At 44.6% G+C, this 24,341-nt stretch overlaps 1 protein-coding gene across 2 annotated transcripts in view; it reads right to left on the reverse strand.

Moving 5' to 3' along the window:
* The window catches only part of RREB1 (ras responsive element binding protein 1), a 180,139-nt gene that overhangs the window by 152,457 nt on the left and 3,341 nt on the right, over positions 1-24,341 (reverse strand). Inside the window, exon 2 of one of the 2 annotated variants that reach the window (XM_033408066.2) lies at positions 111-177. The exons of the other annotated variant lie outside the window; for it this stretch is intronic. The gene's annotated coding sequence lies outside the window, so the exon portion shown is untranslated. The remainder of the gene's footprint in view (positions 1-110; positions 178-24,341) is intronic. 2 annotated transcript variants of the gene reach the window in all.

Below are 24,341 nucleotides of genomic sequence, written 5' to 3' on the forward strand. Positions count from 1 at the left end.
GAAGCACCAGTAATCATCAGAGAAGGACAGAATTATTCAGAGTAATTCAGTAACAATTGTTGGAATACTTGGTTAGCAATATGGGGGAAAATATCAAGGTAAATTCTTACCTCAAACCATACACCCAAATAAATTCCTTGTGGGTTAACTAGTTAAAGAGGGATGTAGTTTTAAAACCTAAAAATAAAATAAAAACAAAATTGGTCATACTCCCAGAGAGAAAAAAATGTATCATACCACTGGAGGGGGAAGAAGTTTTAAAACTCGAATGCAAATAAGGAATAGACAAATATAAAATTAGAAATAAAAGGGATATTAAAAAAAAAGACCATAGATAACTTGACCACATAGAAATATGAACCTTCTCTATGTCAAATTAAAAAAGCAAAAAACAAACCAGGAAAAACATCATTTGCTTTTTACAAAAGAAACATAGATTAAGGTAAGTCGTTAAACATTTTTTTTTCTATTAAATTAGGGGGGAAAAAATGCCCAAAGTCCACCAGGATATAGTGAAATGAGTAGATGTTTCACATGCTGAATTGCTAATGGCATCAGCAAACTGAGCAAAACCTTTTGGAAAGATTTATTTACACACTTTATGTACATATTATTACAATCATGTTTTTTTCTTTAAGTAAGTAAAAAAGACTGGAAAGAAATGTACCAAAATGATAAAGAAATAATGTTAGAGTGATGTGAATGGGTTATATTTTTTCTATTTCCCATATTTTATGTAATTGCCTTACTTTATTATTGTACTAACTTAATTAGACTTATTCTTACCCATATGAACTTTATGTGTTATCTCCTCATATTACAGAATCTCAAAGCATTTTATAAAACCAGAAATCTGGGATCGGAGCCACAATTTTCAAAATCATCTAAAAAGCCATCATTCCACTGGAAACATAAACCTGCAATAAACAGGTCTTGTATTTTTTCCATTTACCCTGGAAAACTAATGCTTTTGTGGTAGGTGAGCGTCTTTCTCAAAAGCTGTGGGAGGCGCAGGATATCTCTGTAAAACTAAAAAATGTGTCAGTGGTGAGTGTGCCTTCCAGTGAAAGCACACCCCCCAGCAAACTGATCAAAGTTAAGTGCCTCTGCTCCTGCCCATGTGCTTGGAAGAAAGATCTTCAAGGAATCCCAACCCACCCCAAGGTGCTACGACCTCCTTCCACCAGGATGGAGCTAAGAGCGGCCCAGATCACGTGTCTCTTATCTCCAGTTGCCCAAAGAGCCGCAGGGCTTAGCTAGAGCAGACCAGAGCAAGGGCTCAGATCTAGACCCCAGGCAACGGGGAAGGGGAAGGGGCCTTCTCCTAGAGTCTGTTCTATCGCACAGAAACACAGCAAGGGGGTTCAGCTCTGCATGCCACCAAACACCAACACTAAAACCACCACTGTCCCAAACCACCATGGGACACCACCCCACACCCATTAGGAGGCCTAGTACCAAAACCCCAGAAAACAACAACAGTCAGCAAGGGTGTGGAGAAAATGGAACCCTTGTGCACTGCTGGTGGGAATGCAAAACAGAAGAGCCTCTATGGAAAAACAGTATGGCAGTTCCTCAAAAACTTAAAAATAGAATTACCCCTATGATCCAGCAATTCCACTTCTGCATCTATACCCTAAAGAATTGAAAGCAGAATCTCAAACATATTTGGACATCCATTATTCACAACAGCCAGCAAGTGGAAGCAACCCAAGTGTTCACAGATGAAGAATGGATAAACAAAATGTGGTCTGTATGTACAATGTCATTCAGTCTTAAAAAGGACTGAAGTACTGACACAGGCTACAGCATAGGTGAACCCTGAACACATTAGGCTGAGTGAAAAAAGCCAGTCACAAAAGGACAAACGCTGGATGACCCTACTTCCATGATGTCCCTACAACGGCAAATCCATAGAGCCAGACAGTAGAACAGGGGTTACCAGGGAGGGGGATGGGGAGTTAGTGTTTAATGGGGACGGAGTTTCTGTTTGGGAAGATGAAAAAGTTCTGGAGAGGATGGAGGTGATAGCTGCACAACAGTGTGAATGTACTTAATGCCACTGAACTGTACACTTAAAAACAGCTAAAATGGGGCTTCCCTGGTGGCGCAGTGGTTGAGAGTCCGCCTGCCGAGGCAGGGGACGCGCGTGCGTGCCCCGGTCCGGGAGGATCCCACGTGCCGCGGAGCGGCTGGGCCCGTGAGCCATGGCCGCTGAGCCTGCGCGTCCGGAGCCTGTGCTCCGCAACGGGAGAGGCCACAACAGTGAGAGGCCCGCGTACCGCAAAAAAAAACCCCAACAAACAAAAAAACCAGCTAAAATAGTAAATTATATGTAACGTCTGTTTTACCACTATATCTATAAAGACGATCACCGCACAAATGCTAAAGGCACCAGTCGCTTTCAGTGAGTCTTTTATTCGAAGATGCAGATCGCTCCTGAGAACATCCCCCGGGACACAGCACGCACCTGTGGCTGGGGAAACGGGACGTACACGAGCCAGACCCAGGACAGGTGACAGAGGGTGGGGTCACACTCGCTTCTCAGGCCTTACAGTACTCGAATCAAAGCGGCACATGGGAAACCACAGGAAACCGAGTGCTGGCACCATAAAACTGCAGAGCAATTTCCTTATCGCCATCTCCGCAACTCAGAATTTTTTACGAAAGGCGTTTACAAAGGGCAAAGCTCTCAACCCATGGGACTCCCGGGGTTGGGCTCCCCGGGTGCTGGCAGAGTCCGTCCATGTCCGGCAGAGCAAGCCTTCCGGAGGGGCTCCCGGTGGGGCTGCAGAGGATGCCACCACATCATAAATTAGAGGCTGAAACAAGGCTGGCCGAGAGCTCTGGTCTGAGGACTTGCTTCAGCCCTCCGAGTGCCAGGTTTGGGGATTATTTTGAGAACTTCATTTAGCCATAGTCAGACATGTCAATTTGTAACTTGCCTAATTAAAGTCACCTGTCCCCAAGCCGCGGTCCCATTCAGCTCCTCCTGCATTGTTCTCTGGACAAAGCTCCAAGCACACTTTTCTTTTTAAAACCTGGTCCAACGGCTCTGTCTTCAGTCTTCTAAAGACTCTTTGGCCACCTACTGGATTTTTTCAGCGTGAGGGCTGGGCAGAAAAAGAGCAACTCACTGCCCTTGTTCAAAGGAAAGCGAGAAGAGTCGCAGACTAGAAGCTGGTCAGACTTTACCGTTAAGTACCCAGGGGGATTTGCAAGAGAATAGCTCAGACACAGCCCGTACTGCCCTCCTTTCAAGGAGAAAGCCAACTATTCCTCTTACCTGAAGAGTTGAGCAGGAGTGTGGTACCTAAAAGCTCCTATGACATCGTTATCCTGGGCACAAGGAGGGAAAAATCAAAAGTGGCAAAAATTCAAGTCGATTTTGCTCTGAGTTACCAGGAGGAGAAAGGTTTAAATGGCTTGTCAGTTTTTTCACATATAAAAAAAAGGATTATCAGCTACTTTCACTTTCTCACGAACAGCATCTTGTCTTCTAAATGAGTCCTGTGTAAGGCATTTAGGGTAAAGCAGAGTCGTTTGATTAACAGAGAAAGATGCGGAAAAAAGCCCACACCCCTCCTTTTTTTTTTTTAAACACAAGCATTCTGTCAGATGTGGCCCTCGAGATCAGAGAGCCAAGTTAGAAAAAAACCCAAGTGACGACTCGTTCAGGAAGAGCACACTGAAAATGAAAGATTCATTGATGAGTTTCTAGCTCTCAGACAGTGTCACAGAAGAGAAGCAGGTTCAAGGTGGAGGCTGAGAAAGGCTGGGCTACGCGGGAAGCAGTGGGGTCACTGGGCTGTGCTGGGAACTGCTGAGTCGTTCCAGCAATCTTGGTCACGGGTATGTAGAACACGGTCCCCAAATGACAATTTCTCAAAGCTGCATGGGGGCTGGAGAGGCGCTGGTAGTTAGGGACCGCTCCCCAGGTGCTAATCCTGGCAGGTGGTACGACCTCCAAGAAGGAGGCCTGGAGAGCTGGTTTCAAATGCATTCAGTCCCCGTGGGGAGGATCTCGGGGCCTGGAGGGTCTGGTCTATGCATGTGCACACGTAACTCACAATCCTCACGCATGTGCGGAGACTGGGGTCAGAGAGTGACTGGCTGGAGGTCCAAAGCTACATGAAACCGGGACAGCAATTCAGGCCCCATCCCCCCACCGGCTCCCAGAGCTGAGTATTCTCACTTCTTGAAATCTGAAAGCCCTCCCGGGTGCTCACAGCAGCCAGAAGGCGCTTGACAAGGCCACGTGGCCGTGCAGGCACCACCAGCAGCTGCTGCATCATCCGGAGGTAGGGCCCGGATGCAGACTGCCCAGCAGCCTGAGGGCGGCCTGTCCAGTGGCAGAAGACATAGGGGAAAGAGGAGAAAGCACCTCAGCCGTCACAGGCGGGCGTGCAAACACATGCAGGTCCCCCCCAGCCTCCCCTGCCTTCCCCTCTGGCTCCAGCCTCTCAAAGTTCTCCTCGTGACTCAAGTTGCTGGAAGCATGGCTTGTCCTTGCCTCTGTTCTCTTCCCTTCCATTTCCCCAGCAGCTGAGGATACCCCCCCAGACAGGCTCTCCTTAGCTTTACTGCTTTAATGCTGGTTGTAGTAGTGAGCTCCAGAGCTACAAAAGCTTGCACTGGAAACAGGTCTGGATCGTGAAGCTGGAAACAAACCACAGTTAACGTGTCCCGAGAGCCTTGACTCCACCTTGAGCCACGTGGTTTGCCTACAGGATCGCATCTAACGTTTGCCACCACCCCGGAGTCAGACACCTGCCCCCAGCTTGCTGAAGGGAGGGTTAGCAGGGCTTGAATCTCCCAAGGTCTCAGTGAGCCTGTCTCACCCCCTAAGGTCCCCGCTTTATCACGGCTGGTCCTGAAATCACACCGGTGGGGCCCCTCTGACTGGCTTGGCTCTACTTGAAACAAGGATTCGGACTTTCTTTAAAGGGGCTGAAGTTAAAACAGACCAACAGATCAAAGTCGCCGTGTTCAGACAACTCCGAACTGCCCCGATCTGCTGAAGGCCACTCGCCCTGTGTGCGTGCCTTGCCTTAAGGATGGGAAGTAACAGGACTATGAAATGCCAGGTGTTGCCAGGGAGAAGCTGGCAAACCATCTTCCGAGATGCCAACTGAAAACACCCTCAGCTGTAAAGACCCAACTGGAATGGCTCTTCCTTCTTTCCCCAAAGGCAAACCAGGACATCGAGAAAGCTGAGGAAGGGCCCTGATTTCTTTCTCTTTCCTTCCTTCCTTTCTTTCTTCTTTCTCTCCTTCCTTCCTTCCTTTTTCTTTTTTCAGATTTTTTATTTTTTGGCTGCACTGCACAGCATGTGGGATCTTAGTTCCCCGACCAGGGATCGAACCCGCACCCCCTGCGTTGGAAGCGCGGAGTGTTTAACCACTGGACCTCCAGGGAAGTCCTATGGGCCCTGATTTAAACCACGGTGGAAAGAGTTACCAGCGGGTTGGAGGACCACTGTTCTGAGCACAGAGGTACTGTTTTCCTGCTGCACCACGAGTGCACCACAGCCCCACCAAGATGACGGGACAAAGGTTAAGGACGGCTGATAAGCTGGGCAAGGGGTGGGGGCTGAGACGTTTGAGGCTTGGCAACGCTGGGAGGAGCAGCCCCGGGAAAGAGAGGAATGAATATGAGAAGCCCGCGCGCAGCGAGAGGGCTTCGCCGGCCAGCTAGCTAGAGCAAGTCGTTTTTCAAGAGAAGAAACCACCCAGAGGAAACTGGTCAAAATGCATGTTTTGAATTCAGACAGATGATCGACGTTGTTTCCCACGCACAGCCTGCCGCGACCCGCTACCTCTGCAGGCTTCGTCGGCTGCACGGACAATGGATGTTTCAAATTATACAGCGACATGAGCGGAGTTAAAATGCAACTCAAAAATCTGGCCAGCAGAGGCCCTGATTCCATCCTGAAATGAAGACTATTTGTGGGTATGTATGCAAGTGTGCTCTCCATTTAGAAGAGACTTATTTCCAGTCCCTGAGGCATCTGAAAGATTCCAGAATCGTGCACAGGTTTTTAGACTGCTTTCCGGAGAGGCTGATACACCAAGCAGTCACTATGCTGGGCTCTGACCACAGGTCACAGGCCTTTTGGGCAGTTGATGGAGAAGGTTCTCTGGGAGGGTACAAGGGGGAGGGGGGTGGTACATCACATAGCTCAGAGGAAGCTCCTCTGGGACCAGACATACCTACCATGGCGGCTGCCACGAAAACCCAAGTGGCCGAAACTGGCTTTGAATCCAAAGGTGCCCCCTAGATTCGGCCCAGCACACCTACCAGGGTCCAAATTAAACCATTTACAGGCCCAGAAAGGTCACCTCTAGGAGACACTTAAGCAATAATCTGTCCTGGCAAAGAAAGAAGTGATTTGAAATCTTAATTGGCTGTGCAGAAAGAGGGTACAAGGAAACAGACCTTGCCGTGGTTACTGTATTGGTGTCTAGTACCCTCTGGGTGGGCTCGGCCGGTCAAACAGGTTCCACACTGTCTGAAACTCCTTCGTAGATAACGTCAGCCCGATGCACCTGGATGCTACCACAGTGGAAGACTCCCAACCTGGATGTGAAGGTTTCCTCACCGCTACTCTCCGCATCTGTGCGAGAACGTGGCACACAAGACGCGCTGCAAGAGTATGGCAACAGGCCCTTCCTCCAACGTGTACGTGGGGAGAGAGAAAGGGCAAATCTACTGCTTCCTTAAAAGAGAAAGACTACCTAAAGCAAAGGTGCTACAAAAATGCACAAACCCTGGTTCTATCTCTTATCAACTGACAACGTAGACAAATGATCTAACCTCTCTGAGTTTCGGTGTCTGCACTCATAAAGACATACGATGATATGGACCATCCAAGACTGCGATAAAGTTAAGTAACACACAAGCACTCAGCACAGGGCGTTGCCCACAGCGAGGAGTGATATCCATTCCCTCAGAGGTTCACCTTCTACCAGTTCCAGAGTTGCAGTATACACTGACCTCTGGTACGCTGCAAATCCTTAACGATTCTGATTTCTCGACACACTTTTATTATAAATCAGTTCCATGAGGGTAGAGACCTTGTTTATTAATTGCCATAATCCCAGTGCTAACTAAATCTCTGTGGTAGGAACACGCCGATAAAGCGGAGATGCCAACACTGTGTGGAACAATTCTGTGTATTTACTTGCAGGTTTGTGTCCAGGCAGTGAGGTAGACACCTCTTTGTGTACCATTATTAGTGCCTGGTATCAAAAGTCTATGGCAGGGACTTCCCTGGCGGTCCAGTGCTTAAGACTCTGCGCTCCCAATGCAGGAGGCACGGGTTTGATCCCTGGTTGGGAAACTAAGATCCCTCATGCCGCACGGCACGGTAAAAAAAAAAAAAAAAAAGTCTATGGTAAGAATCCTCCTAATACAGGGGTTCTCAAACTTTTTGGTCTTAAAATTATGGATGATCCCAAAGAGCTTTTGTTTGCGTAGTTTTACAGCTGTCAGTATTTTCCATATTAGAAATTAAAACCGAGGATAAAGTAAATTTATTATCTAAAATAATGATAAACCCATCACATCAGTATAAATAGCATATTTTTATGAAAAATAACCGTGTTCCAAAAGATAATTTAATGAGAAGAATACATAGCTTTACATTTTTGCAAATCTCTTTTAATGCCTGGATTTAGAAGGTGCTGGGGTTCTCTGCAGTCTGATTTTTGTTTTTTGGGTTTTTTAAATATTTATTTATTTGGTTGCACTGGGTCTTAGTCGCGGCAGGCGGGCTCCTTAGTTGCAGCATGCGAACTCTTAGTTGTGGCATGCGTGTGGGATCTAGTTCCTTGACCAGGGATAGAACCCAGGCCCCCTGCACTGGGAGCGTGGAGTCTTATCCACTGCGCCACCAGGGAAGTCCCTCTGCAGTCTGTTGTGATATCACACATCACGTATCCTCTAAGCCCAGAGAGAAAAAGAGTGAAAAAAGTCAACCTTATTATTGTTATAAAAATAGTTTTGACCTCATGGACCCACAGAGAGGACATCAGGGATTCCTAAGCTTCCAAACTAGACTTTGAGACCCACTGTTTTACCAGTGACGGCAAGAAAACACACTATTTGCTGCTACTATTAAGGGTGGTTTTATTTGACAAACATCTGAATTTCAAATTTCAAAACTAAACCCAATTTTTCATCATTTGCCTCTGTGTATATGCCCTCATTCAGCTGGAATCTGACAGACAGTCTACTTAACGTGATGACAAGGATATATATTTGAGTGTGTGTGTGTGTCTGTGTGTGTGTAAAAAAACTTCCCAGGTAGGGGTGCTGCAAACCCGACCTCTCCCAAACTGACCTCATTATCCTTCCCCCAAACCTGCTCCTCAGTGGTGAGGAACTATAATGTTTTCAATGAAGCATAGTTTCCCTCTCCCCAAAGTCAAGTCCTGCAGGCCCAGGCCTGTACTGGCTCTCAGATCGCAGCTCACACCGAGAAAGCCCCCTTCCCTTCAGTTTCTCCTAGTCCCTTTTTCCCAGGCACATCCTAAAAAGCATGCTTCCCCCTCAGAGCCTTCTTTAGAAGAACGGTCCAAAATTCTTCTTGTCCCATCAAGCTTAAACCACACTGCTGCTTGGTAGGTTTAGAAACTTCACAAGTGGATTTCTCTGTTACATGGAACCAGCCTGTGTTAATTTTCATTGTATCATTGAAAGAAATTGGAGAAGAGAATTTCATCAGTTTATGGTCATTTATAAAACTGTTTCTATTAAATTAGGTGTTGGCTTTGTGCCCCCTGTATACAGAGAGGCAGAGGCTAAGACACAGCATTACAAAGCAGGTGATTTGATCAATTACAGGGCATCTCACCCCTTTGCATCAAATTCTCTTTGTGAAGACCCACAGAAGGAAGGTCTTGGCGCCAAGGAAAAAACCGTGTTTCTCCTGCACAACTGGTTTGTTTTCATATCACAAGGGCCCTGTGAGTCTCATTATTAATCATTTCCCCTATTTGCTTTGTGCTAAGCTGACCAAAGCCAGCTCTGAGGCCCACATCTAGCAAACGAGCTGGATTTCGTGACATTATTTTGTGTATCAACCTCACCCCAGGCTTTAGCTTACGTTTCTACTTTAGCCTTGATTCATTTCCTTGTTTATTCACTCATTCATTCATTCATTCGTTTATATTTTCTTTTTAAGTTATTTTTCCCCTCTCTTTTTAATTTTTCCCTCACTTATTTTAAATAATGTTGTACTATGCATATCTCTATGATCCCTTTCTGGAATGAAGCAGGGTATATATGAATAAGTAAACTGGGTAAAACTTCAACCTACTCCAAACCAAGCTTCCCCAGTGAGCCCTCGAGGAGATTGGGCCAAAATCAGTCGCGGGCATTTGTTTTCTCTGATCCATATTGTCAACTACATTTCTGGATACACGTGAGTGGTTACTTAACATTACACACTTCCAGCTACCACATACGTAACCCACTTTGAGGGTGTTAGTTTGCAGAGGCTCTCCTCAGATTAGAGGGAAGGAAGAACAACCCTGGGTAAGTTACATATCTTATCTTTACTCTCCACAAATACCTATGAAAAGCAACCACCAGGTGAGAAAACTAAGATGCACAAAGGTCCCATAATTTGCCCAAGGTGACACAGATCGCAAATGGTGACACCAGATTATGAAACCAGCCCTGTGGTACTCAAAAGCTCTCGGGGGTGGGTTCATCTGGTGAAAATTCAGGGAGCTGTCCCTTCATACTATGTGTACTTTTCTGTGAGCACGTTACACTTCAACAAAATGTTAAAAAGAAAAGAAAAAGGCCATGGGCTCTTCTGTATCTCAGTGTGAAGTCAATGTGACAATGACAATGTGACAAAATTCGTATGGAGTAGAGCAGAAGACAAGGCAGGGGGTCACAGCATGGGCCCTGATGTTACTGCCTTAACTGGTCCACACTCGTGGGATTATTTTTAATGAATGAAACAGTAAACTTAATGAACAGATTCTTTCTTAGGTCTCCTCCACTCACATGCCCATTCTCCAAGGACATTGGGTCAAAGGGTACAACCCACATCTGTGTGTCTGAGGCCTCGATAATAAGGTCGGGGGCCTAGAAGATTAAAAAGTGATAAAGACGTTCACAACGATATGTACCTCTTCCTTTTATTATCTTTTTGTTAGGTTTTCTTCCTCTCCATTGAAAACCTGTATAAGAAAATGGAATATCCATAAGGAGATTTTCCACTTTGCTGGATGTGAAGCTCTCCAGCAGGCCTGGTAATAGTTCAGAAGAGTCTCTCTCATCATCCACTATTGTACATTTAGAAACATCATAATTTTATCACTAGCCTAACTAACATATAATAAGGAAGGTAAATCTGCCTTTAAAAGGAAAGCCCTACTGGGACTTCCCTGGTGGCGCAGTGGTTAAGAATCCGCCTGCCAACGCGGGTTCGATCCCTGGTCTGGGAAGATCCCACACGCTGAGGAGCAACTAAGCCCGCAAGCCACAACTACTGAGCCCACGCGCCGCAACTACTGAAGCCCGCACGCTCTAGGGCCCGCGTGCTGCAACTACTGTGGCCACATGCTCAACTACCGAGCCTGCGTGCCACAAATACTGAGCCCATGTGCTCAGAAAGCCCTACCACATGAAACATTTTGAAGTTGAAATTCTGAAATTCTTAGGGCTTATTCATGACATGATTCAGCTTGATAAGGGCGGTGCCGCCATAAAATCAGATCAAAGAGGTGGAAGGAAGGCACTGTGCTGGGTGCCGGTAACTGTGTTCTAGACTTGCCACTAACCAGTTACCTGGAACAAGTCTCTTAATGTGCAGGTTTTTCCTTCCCTCTTCAGTAAGATGGAGAAATTGAGCTGGATGATTTCTAAGGTTTCTTCATGACCAAACACTACAATTCTGAAGTGGCTCAAAAATAATCATATTGAATTCCCTCTCTCTCTCTCTCTTTTTTTTTTAATTGGATAAAATTGCTTTACAATGTGGTGTTAGTTTCTTCTGTACAATGAAGTGAATCAGCTAGTTGTATACCCTCTTGGACCTCCCTCCCACCTCCCCCATCCCACCCATCTAGGTCGTCACAGAGCACCGAGCTGAGCTCCCTGTGCTATAGAGCAGGTTCCCACTAGCTATCTACTTTACACATGGTAGTGTATTTATGTCAAACCTAATCTCCCAATTCGTCCCACCCTCCCTTTCCCCGTGTCCACGTGTCCATTCTCTACGACTACATCTCTATTCCTGCCATACAAATAGATTCACCTGCATATGGCCCAATACCAGACACTAAACGTCCTCTCATGAAAATTAAGGAGCTGCTTAGAGCACAGAAGGCCAACCCGCCTCTGCGCAGTGGTAAGCAAATGGTGTACTTATGGGCAAAGCTAGGATGTTCCTTCAAAAACCAGTTCTGGGGGACTTCCCTCGTGGCACAGTGGTTAAGAATCTGCTTGCCAATCCAGGGGACACGGGTTTGATCCCTGGTTCGGGAAGATCCCACATGCCACAGAGGAACTAAGGCCATGCGCCACAGCTACTGAGCCCACGCGCCTAGAGCCCGTGCTCAGCAACAAGAGAAGCCACCATAACAAAGAGTAGCCCCCGCTCGCCTCAACTAGAGAAAGCCCGCGCACAGCAACGAAGACTCAACTCAGCCATAAATTAATTAATTTAAAAAAAACAACCAAACAAAAAAAACAGTTCTGGGCCTCCTCCAGTCCCTAGACATCCGTCAATCTTGTTATTGGCCATGAACCTGGCCATTGTCATATTAGCTCTGAAGGATTCTTACCTGGCGGGCCAGGCAGGGGCAACAGAATCAGGGGGCAAAGTGGGGAGGCCAAGTAAATGCTGAATGACATCATAAGCCATTGAGAAGATCTCTTTAAACCTTAGAGTGATCTTAGTGACTGGACTGTCTGGGTCACTATCAGATGGAGAGTAATTCTCCTCTAGAAATCAGAAAATCCTATTTGATTGCATAGTCAGAAGCAGAACATAGAGTGCTCAAAGCCAGGTTCTGGAGAGAGGCAGGCATTGTCTTCCTATCACAACCTGGACGCTGTATGACCACGGGCGAGCTTCTTTGTGTCTCTAAGTGTGTTCAGTCAATGATCAACAGAAGCCAATGAACAGGGTTCTTGTGAGGCATAAATGAAAAATTACCTGTAAACGCTCAGCACAGAGCCTGGCACAGGTTAACAATGGACAGAAGCCCCTCTATTCCACCCCACCATCCTCTCATCTATCCTTGGGCACCTGCTAAGAAGTTACGAGTTTGTCTGATACACTCTCATTTCCTGTATAAGCCCTCCTTTTGAGGAATCCCTACCTAAGCCACAGGGATTCTAAATGCTCCTAAGGCCTTGCTAAAGGAATGAATAATTTATAAGGCACAGGACACAATACCAAGGCACAGTTCGGATCCAAATAGACCCTTTAGGTCCATTTCTGCTAGTGTCCAGCTTATTTTGTAATTAACAAAGGGCAGGATTTTGTTTTGAGGATCCACAAAGAAAACGACAGTTCCGCATCAGATGTTCGACTCTGGGCAAGTTATTTAACCTCTCTGCGCCTCCGTTTCCTCTTCTGTAAAATGGGGCTAATAATAGTGGTCTACTCATAGATTTAAACATAAAGGGCCTGACGCATGGCACCTAAGAGGTGTCAGCGATCCTATATTAAACCTCTCTGAAATTGTCCATTAAATGGTAGGTGATCGATGAAAATCTGAGCCTACCACACCATCAATATTGTCACTAGGTCCCTGCCTGTCAGTATCACCAGGGAATCATTTAAAATATGCAAATCCCTGCCTCCTCTTTTCCCCGGCTTGTCTTCTTCCCTTGGTCTAGATCAGGTCCAGGAACCTGCATTTTCAATGAACCCCCTGAGTCCCAGCAGATAATCACTGAAGCGACAGACACTGCCTGGAACACACTAGAGAAACTGGATCAGACGTTGGTGATTCCCCTCTCCCTCCAAGAAACGGATTTATGGTTTGGGTAAAAACCATTAAGAACACATTGGTTTTCTTGTTGGTTTCACTTTGAGTTTCTGCCTTCTGCGACACAAAATGAAATCATACAGAGCTTGGGGCTTCACCTCCCACGTGGGGCAGAACTGCCACGTGACCAGAGGGGTGAGAACTGAAACCAGAGGCAGACAAGTTGAGGGGAACCTATACAGAGAGAGAGGTACATATACATATGTATATTCCTTTCCCTTTCCTTTCTTCTTTAAAAAATGAGAACTCCTTAGAGACGTGTGTGACACGTGTGACAAAAGAACGGCAAAGGAACAATGTGAGTTTTCACCCAGAGGATTGTCACTTGCAGTGGATGCAAGTCGAGGTGTGAAGCTGTGACTCCAATCTCAAAGGGTGTGGCATCTTTAGGACAGAATTTCGGGGAAAGGAAGAGCACTGGAAATAAAACGCGCGATCTCAAGCGCGTGATCAAGTGTGGAACTAGAATGAGTTCATAGCTTGAAAAGAAATAACGAACTGAAAGCAGCCTGATATGCAAGATAAAATGAACCAAGCTGCCAAAACTCTCGTATGGGTTTCCACAACAGATGTCAATAGGATACAACCGTTTAAAATTATGCAAAATGGGAAAATGTTCAATCCCATGAAACCAAGTATGATGGGCAATCACCCAGATGGAAGTGTCCACATTGCTTGTCTGCTCCAAGAAGTATCTTATGCAACACGAGCACTTAATAATTCTTCATCAAAGATAACCATAATCAGCTCACAAAACATACTAAAGAAAAACACAATAATCTGTACACCCCCCCCAAAAAACTTTTAAAATACCATTTACAATAGCATCAAATGGTTAAGTTTCCCAGGAATATTATTACACATATTTCTGCATGTTATATGTATATGTAGCAATGTATTTTTTATATATTATATATGGTTTTATACAGAACATTATAAAACTTTCTTGGGACAGTGAAAATGATATAACTAAGCATGAAGAAATCAGTGTCCGTGTATAATACTTATATAACATGGACTGACTGTGCCAGACGTATTTTAAGCACCCTCCACATATTATATGCAACACATTTAGTCATTTAATCCTCTCAATTATCCTGTAAGGTAGGTACTATTACGATCCCTATTTTACAAATAAGGAAACTGAGGCTCACGGAGCTTCTGCAGGGCCACGTGGCCAGTGAAGAGTGGGGTCGGGATCTGCACACAGGAAGGTGGGCGCCATTTTTTTTTTTTTTTTTTTTTTTTTTTTTTTTTTGTGGTACGCGGGCCTCTCACTGCTGTGGCCTCTCCCGCTGCGGAGCACAGGCCCCGGACGCGCAGGCTCAGCGGCCATGGCTCACGGGCCCAGCCGCTCCGCGGCATGTGGGATCTTACCGGACCGGGGCACGAACCCGTGTCCCCTGCATCGGCAGGCAGACTCTCAACCACTGCGCCACCAGGGAAGCCCCATTTTTTTTTTTTTTATGGTTTGTTATTTTGGGCACCATTCTTTAAAGACTACACCCCGCCTTTCGATGTGGTGGACTCGCTGTTGTAAACATGTCAGGCCTACAAATTCAGTGCAGTCCTAATAATAACTCCAACAGGTTCTGTTAGGGAATTTGTTCTGTTTCTAAAATTTATATAGAAAGGCAAAAAGCCAAGAACACCAAGACATACTTAATGGAAGCACAGGCCCTCCCAGGCATCAGGACTCACTGTGAGGCTGTGATAATTAAGGGATCGACAAAGAGACCAGTGGAGTTGAGTAGAGAGCACGGAAACAGACATAGCACAAATGGCCACGTGGTTGATGACATAGGTGGTAAGTATTCCAGGTTATGTGGATACGTAAATAAACAGACAAATGGTACCTAAATAGACAAAAAATGAAAATAGTCTCCTACCTTAGAACATTCACAAAAATCAGTTTCAGATAAATAAAATACAATGAAATCACACGCGAAAGGCACAACTCTAGAGAATACAGGAGAATAGCTTCATGAACCTGGGAGAGGGAAGAATTTCTTCAACAAGATAGAAGGGACTTTCCCAGTGGCACAGTGGTCAGGAGTCTGCCTGCCAACGCAGGGGACACGGGTTTGAGCCCTGGTCTGGGAGGATCCCCCATGCCGCGGAGCAACTAAACCCGTGCGCCACAACTACTGAGCCTGCGCTCTAGAGCCCGTGAGCCACAACTACTGAGCCCGTGTGCCACAACTAGGAAGCCCACGTGCCTAGAGCCTGTGCTCCACAACAAGAAAAGCCACTGCAATGAGAAGCCCGCGCACCGCAACGAAGAGTAGCCCCCGCTCGCCGCAACTGGAGAAAACCCACGTGCAGCAACAAAGACCCAACGCAGCCAAAAAGAAAGAGAGAAAGGCAGACAGGCAGGCAGGCAGGCAGGAAGGAAGGAAGAAAGAAAGAAAAATATTGACCATAAAGGAAAAACATTGATAAATCTAATAATATTAAGAGTTTGTGAGCATGCAAAGGCATCGTAAATGGAATAATAAGACAAGTCAAGGTGGAAGGCGTTATTTGCAACACGTATAATCAACTAGAGACTCATTCCAAAATATATAAAGGAAGCCTACAAATTAGTAAGAAAAAGACAATCCATAGAAAAATGGGAAAGCTCTTAAGAAAAAGGAGTATTAAAATGGCCAATAAGCCTTGTTATTAATCGGGGAAAAGCAAATTAAAACCACAATACGACACCATTTCATATTCATCAGACCGGCAGAAATGACAAAGTCTAAGGATACCAAGTTCTGGTGAAGATGTGAAGCAGTAAGAACTCCCAATCGTTGTCAGAAGGAGCACAGACTGAACCAAGCACTTCGGAAAACAGGCTGGAGTTACAGTAAAGTTAAAATTACAAATACCCGCGACCCAACAATCCACCGCCCACGCCACACCACATGCACCCTAGAGAAACTTCTGCACAACGGTACTAGAAGCCATATATATATATAAATGCTCTTGACGGCCTTTATCGTAGGACCCAAAAGCTGCAAACAGCTCCAATGGCCACATCAACGGGACAGGAACCCCAAACAACAACAGCGACTGAACCACAGGTCCAGGCATCAGCGTGGCTAAGTCTTGTGATTATATCGTTGATGAAAACAAACAGGTAAAATGTAATATACACCAAGCACTTGCAAAACTAAATGTCATTTAAGGATACCTACACAGCTGTAAACTTCCTACGGACGGAAGAGGGAGGTGGTTTTAAAGCGGAGAACATTCTAAGGCTATGTTCTATTGCTGAATGTGGATGGGGGTTACATGCATGTCCACTTGCTAATTAAAACATATATATATATTTTTTTAATACTCTTCTGCATATATGCTATATATCAAAATTTCTGATTATCCTCTTAAGAAGGTGCAATACTGCCTATGTCCTGATTAGGAAAGAGGCCTGCTTTTTAAAAAGAAAAGCACGGGCTTCCCTGGTGGCGCAGTGGTTGAGAGTCCGCCTGCCGATGCAGGGGACACGGGTTCGTGCCCCGGTCCAGGAAGATCCCACATGCCACGGAGCGGCTGCGCCCGTGAGCCATGGCCGCTGAGCCTGCGCGTCCGGAGCCTGTGCTCCGCAACAGGAGAGGCCACAGCAGTGAGAGGCCCACGTACCACAAAACAAACAAACAAACAAAGAGAAAAGCACATCACAAGCAAACTTTCAAATGTAAAAAATTGGAAGACGTATTCCAAAAGATAGTCCATCAAAGACAGAATGAATGTTCGATTACAAGGAACCCTAAGTAAGAGTAATAACAGCTCACCAAAGTCTGATTATACCACAATTTTTATAAAAGTCAAAAGGTGAAGGCTGATAATTAACGTGGATGTTGGATTCGATGACACATTGGAGGAATTACCATCAAAATAATTAGAAAAGCGGTAACAAATGCAGAGCGAATACCTGATGATGGTTTAGTCACATTTCAAAGGCAAGCTATAAAATTTAAATATGCAAAACGAATACTTTTCATGATTCTTTTATATTTCTTCATCTTTTGCCTTAAAAAAAAAATTCAGAGCCTTTACCCAGACCTAAGACTTTCCACTCTGACTGAAACTAAGTACAGAACTCTATAGAAAGTACCAATTATTTCCCTGAATGTCTAAACTCACACTCTAACAGCAAATAGATTTCTGCTCAGCCGAAGTTTTCTGAAAATGGTCTGCATTTGTTTTTACCAGGAGGCCACTTAAATCTTACCCACTTGTTTAGCTGCAAGGATTGAAACAAAATGTTTGCTTGCAAAACAAACACTGGTTTTAAAATTCTCCACTTGGGCTGCCGGGTAAAACACTTGTTTACTGAAACAAATGTTTTATTTGGAAAACGCCTGCCAGTGTGGACACTTTCCAAGAAATACACCAGGATGTACTAGGATGGTGATGTCACGCCCTTGATAGAAGTTGGCATTTTAGGGTAACTGCACAAAGTTTACTTTCAGAGAATAGAACAACAATGGGAAAACCAATCCGCTTTTTTAAAAAAATCCAAGGCCTAAAATGCTTTTACTGGGTCATTACATAGGCCAGTTAAATCCCCCCAAAGCTAATCTCTTTATACAATCAAATTAGTTTTATAAATGACATAATAAGTATCATCATCATCATCATTATTATTTTAGAGCTAAGCCTCTTCCTTTAGATTCATTCTATGCCTTCTGGCTCCCCTATGTGACATGGCATGAAAAACCATTTCCATCTCTTAATAAGATACGCTAGAACCCTGAAATGCCATTATTAACCACAAAATAGGATTGAGCATAGCCAAGTCTAACTTGAAAACCAGCCACGGAGATTTACTTTCTTAAGTACGGAAAGAAAACATCCCAAAAGATATTCCTGGGACCCTGTGGTTAGTTTCATATGGCGGCTCCAGTAAACACATTACATTTGACCAAATAGGATTCCGCTCCCCACCCCCCGCCCCAGTAAGCTTAGGAATTTTCATGAGTATTTTCCTGCTAAGGTTAGGCACTAAGAAATAAAATAGATCATTTTTATAGTCCATAATAATGGACTTTTAAAAAGTACATCCCAGGGCTTCCCCGGTGGCGCAGTGGTTGAGAGTCCGCCTGCCGATGCGGGGGACATGGGTTCGTGCCCCGGTCCGGGAAGATCCCACATGCCGCGGAGCGGCTGGGCCCATGAGCCATGGCCGCTGAGCCTGCGCGTCCGGAGCCTGTGCTCCGCAACGGGAGAGGCCACAACAGTGAGAGGCCCGCGTACCGCAAAAAAAAAAAAAAAAAAAAAGTACATCCCAAACTTTCAAAAAGTACATCCCCCATCTTTAAAAAACACCTTGCATATATCCTAGCATATGTATATTTTAATTTATAAACTGTATACTACTCTTAGGCATTACGAAACATATACAAGAATGCACAATGCAAAGGACTTAATAGACATTTCTCCAAAGAAAACATACTACTGACCAATAAGCACATGAAAAGATGCTCAGTATCATTAGTCATCAGGGAAATGGAAATCAAAGCCACAAGATACCACTTCAGATCCACTGGGGCGGCTATAATAAAAAAATGGAAAATAACAAGGGCTGGAAATGATGTGGAGAAATTGCAACCCTCGTATATTGCTACTGGGAATATAAATTGGTACAGCCACGGGGGAGAACAGTTCGGCAGTTCTTCAAAATGTTAAACGTGGAGCTACCACATGACCCAGCAATTCCAGTGTTAGGTAAATATTCAACATATACCCAAAACCACTGAACACAGGGATTTCCACTGACACTTTTATACCCATGTTCACAGCAGCATTATTCAAAATAGCCAGTGTAGAAACAACCCAAATGTCCATCAACTGATGAACAGATAAACAAAATGTACTATACACAGTCAATATAATAGGATATAATTCAGCCATAAAAAGAAATGAAGTACTAACACATGACACAGCATAGATGAGCTCTGAAAATATTATGCAAAAAAATAAGCCGGACCCCAAAGGACATACATTGTATGATTCCACTCATAAGAAATATCTAGAACAGGCATACGAGACAAAGTAGATTAGAGAGTCAAGATGGACGTGGGGAGTTGTTGCTTAATGGGTGCAGGTTTCTGTCTGGGGTGATGACAAGTTTTGGAAATAGACAGTGGTGATGGTTGCATAACATTGTGAATGTAATTAATGCCACTGAATTGTACACTTAAAAATGATCATGATAGCAAATCTTATGTTATATCTTTTTTACCACAATTTTAACAAACTGAAAAAGAAAAAAAAAGGACAAGCTAAAAATACAATTGAGGTTCTAATATTTTCTTCTCAAATTCCAGTGGGCGACCTGGCACACTCCAGGGCTGGGTAGAGGCAGAGCTTCCAAAGCCAAAGCAAGAATTAGTGAATTGAATGTGGGACAGAGGGAATATTGGGGAGAGAATATACGAGAAAGCCTACAGCTCAAAAAGAATTGTATTTTTAATTCCATAGGAAAGAGGACCTCATTCTGTAGCCTTTGCATAGAACTAAATGCAAACCACCTGCGAGTTCTCGCCATCCCTCACTCCCTCATGTCTGAGTCACTGCAAAAACACCAGGAAAACCCTCTTCACTTCTCCTGCAAAGCATCCATTCGAATCTAGCTCACTCGGTGTGAGGGCTGAGGTTCTGCCTTACGAAGCAGACTGTGCTTTTTCCATTGTCTTACCGTCTCAGGTAAGACCCAAGTCCAACATAAAATACTCCTTTTCAAAGCTGTTTTCAAAGTCATTTTCATCATTTTCCCCCCCTTGGGCTCAAGAGGATCAATTATGGGGAAAAGTGACAGGAAACAATAAAAAGATTAACAGCTCAACATCAAGAAGCAGCTCTACTGCCTATGCTGGATGTGTCGAATACGAGGCTGGCCCAGAACCAAGGTAATCAAAGGGAAAACACACACGAGTTTGAGGCGTCGGCTGACATTTCAGGAGGGTGAAGGCCCTGTTCAACACAGAAACGACAAAGCGAAGGGCACGGTGATGGAGCAGGAAGGTTCTGTACTAACACACAGCACAGAAATGTCCTACATTCGGCATCACAGGGTTCCACCGTAACACAGGCACCTGTCGACTGCTGGATTGTCTACTTTAAAAGCTGGACTATTTTTCTAGTAAAATGTAAGAACTCAGCTTTAAAAGAAAACAAAATTGAGATATGTTAGACTCCCAGGACCATCTGAACTTTCATTTTCTGTAGATTAATGACGGAGCAACATGAATTAACTGCTGCTTTCCTTTGGCAAATCAGCTGAAGCTCATGGCTTCAAGGACAAACATGTTCTAAAACTGCAGTACAAAACTGTTGATTCATATCCTTCAAATCTCTCGAGTGACTGTACCTTATAAAAAATAACTCCGTGACTCTCAAAGTAATCCTTTAGAGAGAGCTCTCGTCTGAAATCTGTATTTCAATACCATCAGAGTGCAAAGTATTCAAAAATCTACATAAAGACTGCTTCTAGGACCTCCCTGGTGGCGCAGTGGTTAAGAATCCGCCTGCATTGGCAGGGGACACAGGTTCGACCTCTGGTCCGGGAAGATCCCACATGCCGCGGAGCAACTCTGCCCGCGCGCCACAACTACCGAGCCTGCGCTGTAGAGCCCACGAGCCACAACTACTAAAGCCCGCGCGCCTGGAGCCCGTGCTCCGCAACAACAGAAGCCCGCGCACCGCAACGAAGAGCAGCCCCCGCTCGCCGCAGCTAGAGAAAAGCCTGCGCGCAGCAACGAAAACCCAACGCAGCCAAAAATAAATATATTTTTTTTAAAGACTGCTTCTAAACAGAATTCAGTAAATTATATTGGTGTCATGCGTGGGCGCAGGATTGTGAATAGGTAGGTATCCATACAAAAGAAACCATCTTCCAAGTTCTTCGTGAAATTCTAATGGCCTTTGCCTGTTATTGCTACCGTAGGAAAACCTTCCACTGGTAATTCAGTCCTACTATGAAATCTTGGCTTTTAAAAGATGAGTTCTCCAAATGCAGAGAAACATATGAGGATTCTTGTTGAAAAGTGTTCCGTTTTAGTCCCAATGCTGATATTGCTTCAAAACTCTTTTCTCAAGGCCCTCTAGCATGCTATATGAAAAAAACGTTGCCAAGCTGGTTTTTAACACATCTTCACAGGGCTGATAAGCAAAAGTTTACTAAAGCAGTTTGGAATAAGATAAACTCAGAGCCATTCTGTAAGTTTTCTCAAATTCAGCAGCACTTTTTAAACGGAGGGTTGTTAAACAAGCCATAAATTCCCAAAGCTGTGAGAGAGAAATGAAGCATCTTTCCTTTGGTAAAACACGAACCCACAGCTTCTTTGGAACTGCGGCTGACATCCTGTTGGACTGAGCAACTTGAAACCTGTTTTGTGGGTATTAGGAATGAGTGCAAACAGTAAGGGGTTGTGAAAATAAATTTCTAATGGGGGGAAAAAAGTGAACAGCAATCATGTCTCCAATCTTTCTTGTGAATCTTACCTATTTAACCTTAAAAATCATTCTATTTACCATGTGATCATTGACATGCTCATAAATTTAGAGGTTCTTGCTCATTTAGAAGTTTTTTGGCTGTTAATACCCATATTTTCATAAATAATAATAAGATACATGTCACTAGGAGAACTAGGACAACAGCAGTAAATACTACCTACCCCTCAGTGTGATCAAGAGAATGCAAAACGTGTACAAAACTCTATACACGCCGCAGAATACACAAAACAAACTCTGGAGACGCTAGAAAATTGTGTAAATTAGATGCTGTAAATTCTCATTTGAGTGCTTTCATTTTACACTCAGAGCTTCAAGAAGACTTTAAAATCTGTGTATCAAGATGCTAGCCATAATGGAAAAGGATATGAAAAAAATATATACATAGATGTATAACTGAGTCACTTTGCTATACAGAAGAAATTAATACAACGTTGTACATCAACTATATTTCAATAAAATTTTTAAAAATTAAAAAGAAAATGATGCTAGCCCAATTTCTGGCTTCTTAAAGAAATCTCAAGCACAAAATCGCCTTTTCCCCCCTGTAGTCTAACTTCACAAAGAGCTGCTGAAAAGGATGTTCTCGGACAAGCCCATCCCGCAGACGGGCCATCCATCTACTGCCATCTCTCACCTCTCACATGAGTGCTCTAAGGGTCTGCATCTTATACCATCCTCTCTCACTCACAGTTTCTTGAGTACCTTGGGTTTCATTTTCTGATATGTTTAGAATACTCCCTTATATTCTAAATGAAGTTCAAGGCCTAGATTCCATTGCATAACAACGTGAATGTGCTTAACAGTACTGAACTGCACACTTAAAGTTGTCGAAGATGGTCCATTTTATGTTATATGTACTTTACCACAATTAAAAAAAAAACAACAACCCTGATTCCATCATTTTCTACTGTTGTTTGGTAGGGGTAAAGTAAAAGGTCAACGAGAAAAAAACCCCACCATTGGCTTCTGCAGGGAGAGGATGCTGCCCCTCCGACCTCCACCATGAATTTTAATCATTAGTGTCTGCCTGCTAGTGCACCAGACATGTAATAATACGGACACGAGAATTTGTCTCTTTATAGCTTATAAACAGGAAAGGATAAAAAAGAGCAAATGACACCTTGCAGCCGGATAATCGGCATCTGGTTAACTGAAGTGACAAAATGTTTGCTGCCGCTCAAAAGGACAGACATTTGTTTTTTGTGACAATAAAGCAATGAGATACACAGATAGACAAGTATTCCTTGAAAAAGGTGTCAACGGTCATCACCCTTTAGAAATCCAGCCCTGAATTCCTGACTCTCCATTCTCTCTAAACTGGGCTGGTTCTCTCTCAACTCTAGACTGCTGTTTAGAGCTCACAGCTTGCCCCGCCTTACCTCTGACTACTCAGCTCCCTTGAAGAGGATAAGCCAAACAGTCAGTCTCCTCCCGAGAATATTGCCAAATACCAGGCCCGGGGTCTACGTATCCAAAGGTACAGGAAGTAGTCTGCCCAGGGCCCGGTCTATTGCATCATCTCGACATACTTCGATGGACAGAGTGTGAGTCAGCCCCGAACACAGCGCTTCAGCCCCAAACCTCCTTCCTAACTAGCAGGGCAGAGCTCTTCTGACACATCCATCCAGGCTTGCAAACCCGTGCTAAATTTGTAAAGCAGCAGGTCCTCTGGATATAAATACAACTTCCAGCATTGCCTATCAATGGCTGTCCATCAGATACAAAAGCACGAGAACAGGTTGAAACTAACACGTGAAAAGGAAGAACTCTTGCTCTCCTGGGGAGAGACGGGAGGCTCCCGGGAGGTCTCAGGTTGTAGAACACACTGACGGAGGCACTGGTTCCCCAAGAGGAATCTGTATCAGAGTGGCCTGTAACGCTTATATAACACACAGCCTGCCAGCCCGGGAGATTCTGATTCAGTGCCTATGGGGTTGTACCCCTTAATCTGTTGAGCCGGGTTTGGGAGCTACTAGGTAAAGTACTTGGGTTACCACAATGCTGATTCAGTAGATTGGCTCTAACTAAAGCCTCAGGAATGACTACCTTCTAGTGCTTTACAAGGAAGGAGGAGAATCTTTTTTTTTTTTTTTTTTGCTGCACGGTTTGAGGGATCTTAGTTCCCCCACCAGGGATCGAACTTGTACCCCCTGTAGTGGAAGCACAGAGTGCTGACCACTGGACCACCAGGGAATTCCCAGGAGAATTTTGGAATGTATACATATGTATATAGGTATATATATAAATTCTAATCATGAACGTACCCTAAAACTCGTCCTTTGCCACCAAGTTCAAATTTAGGACCAATCATCACTTACTTCTGTGTAGGTGACTCACATCTCTACTTTCAGCCAAGACCCATCCGTCCTCCCTAAATCACCTAAACCCAGCTGCCAATCACGGCTTCCAATTCCACTTCTGAAATCAACCCTTCAATTTACCTTAAACACTGCCTTCCTGTTCCAATTTCTGTTCATAGTACCACCTGCCAAGGCATCTAGATTTAAATCCGCAGTCATCTTGGATGCTTCAGGTCCACATCCAAACACTATAAAGTACTGTCAATTTTCCATTTATAACAACTCACGGGACTTCCCTGGTGGCGCGGTGGTTAAGAATCCGCCCGCCAATGCAGGGGACACGGGTTCCAGCCCTGGTCTGGGAAGATCCCACATGCCTCAGAGCAACTAAGCCCGGGCGCCACAACTACTGAGCCTGTGCTCTAGAGCCCGTGAGCCACAAATACTGAGCCCGCGCGTCACAACTACTGAAGCCCACGCGCCTAGAGCCCGTGCTCCGCAACAAGAGAAGCCACTG

This window comes from Orcinus orca, chromosome 10 (assembly GCF_937001465.1).
Source record: "Orcinus orca chromosome 10, mOrcOrc1.1, whole genome shotgun sequence".
Taxonomy (NCBI): Eukaryota; Metazoa; Chordata; class Mammalia; order Artiodactyla; family Delphinidae; genus Orcinus; species Orcinus orca.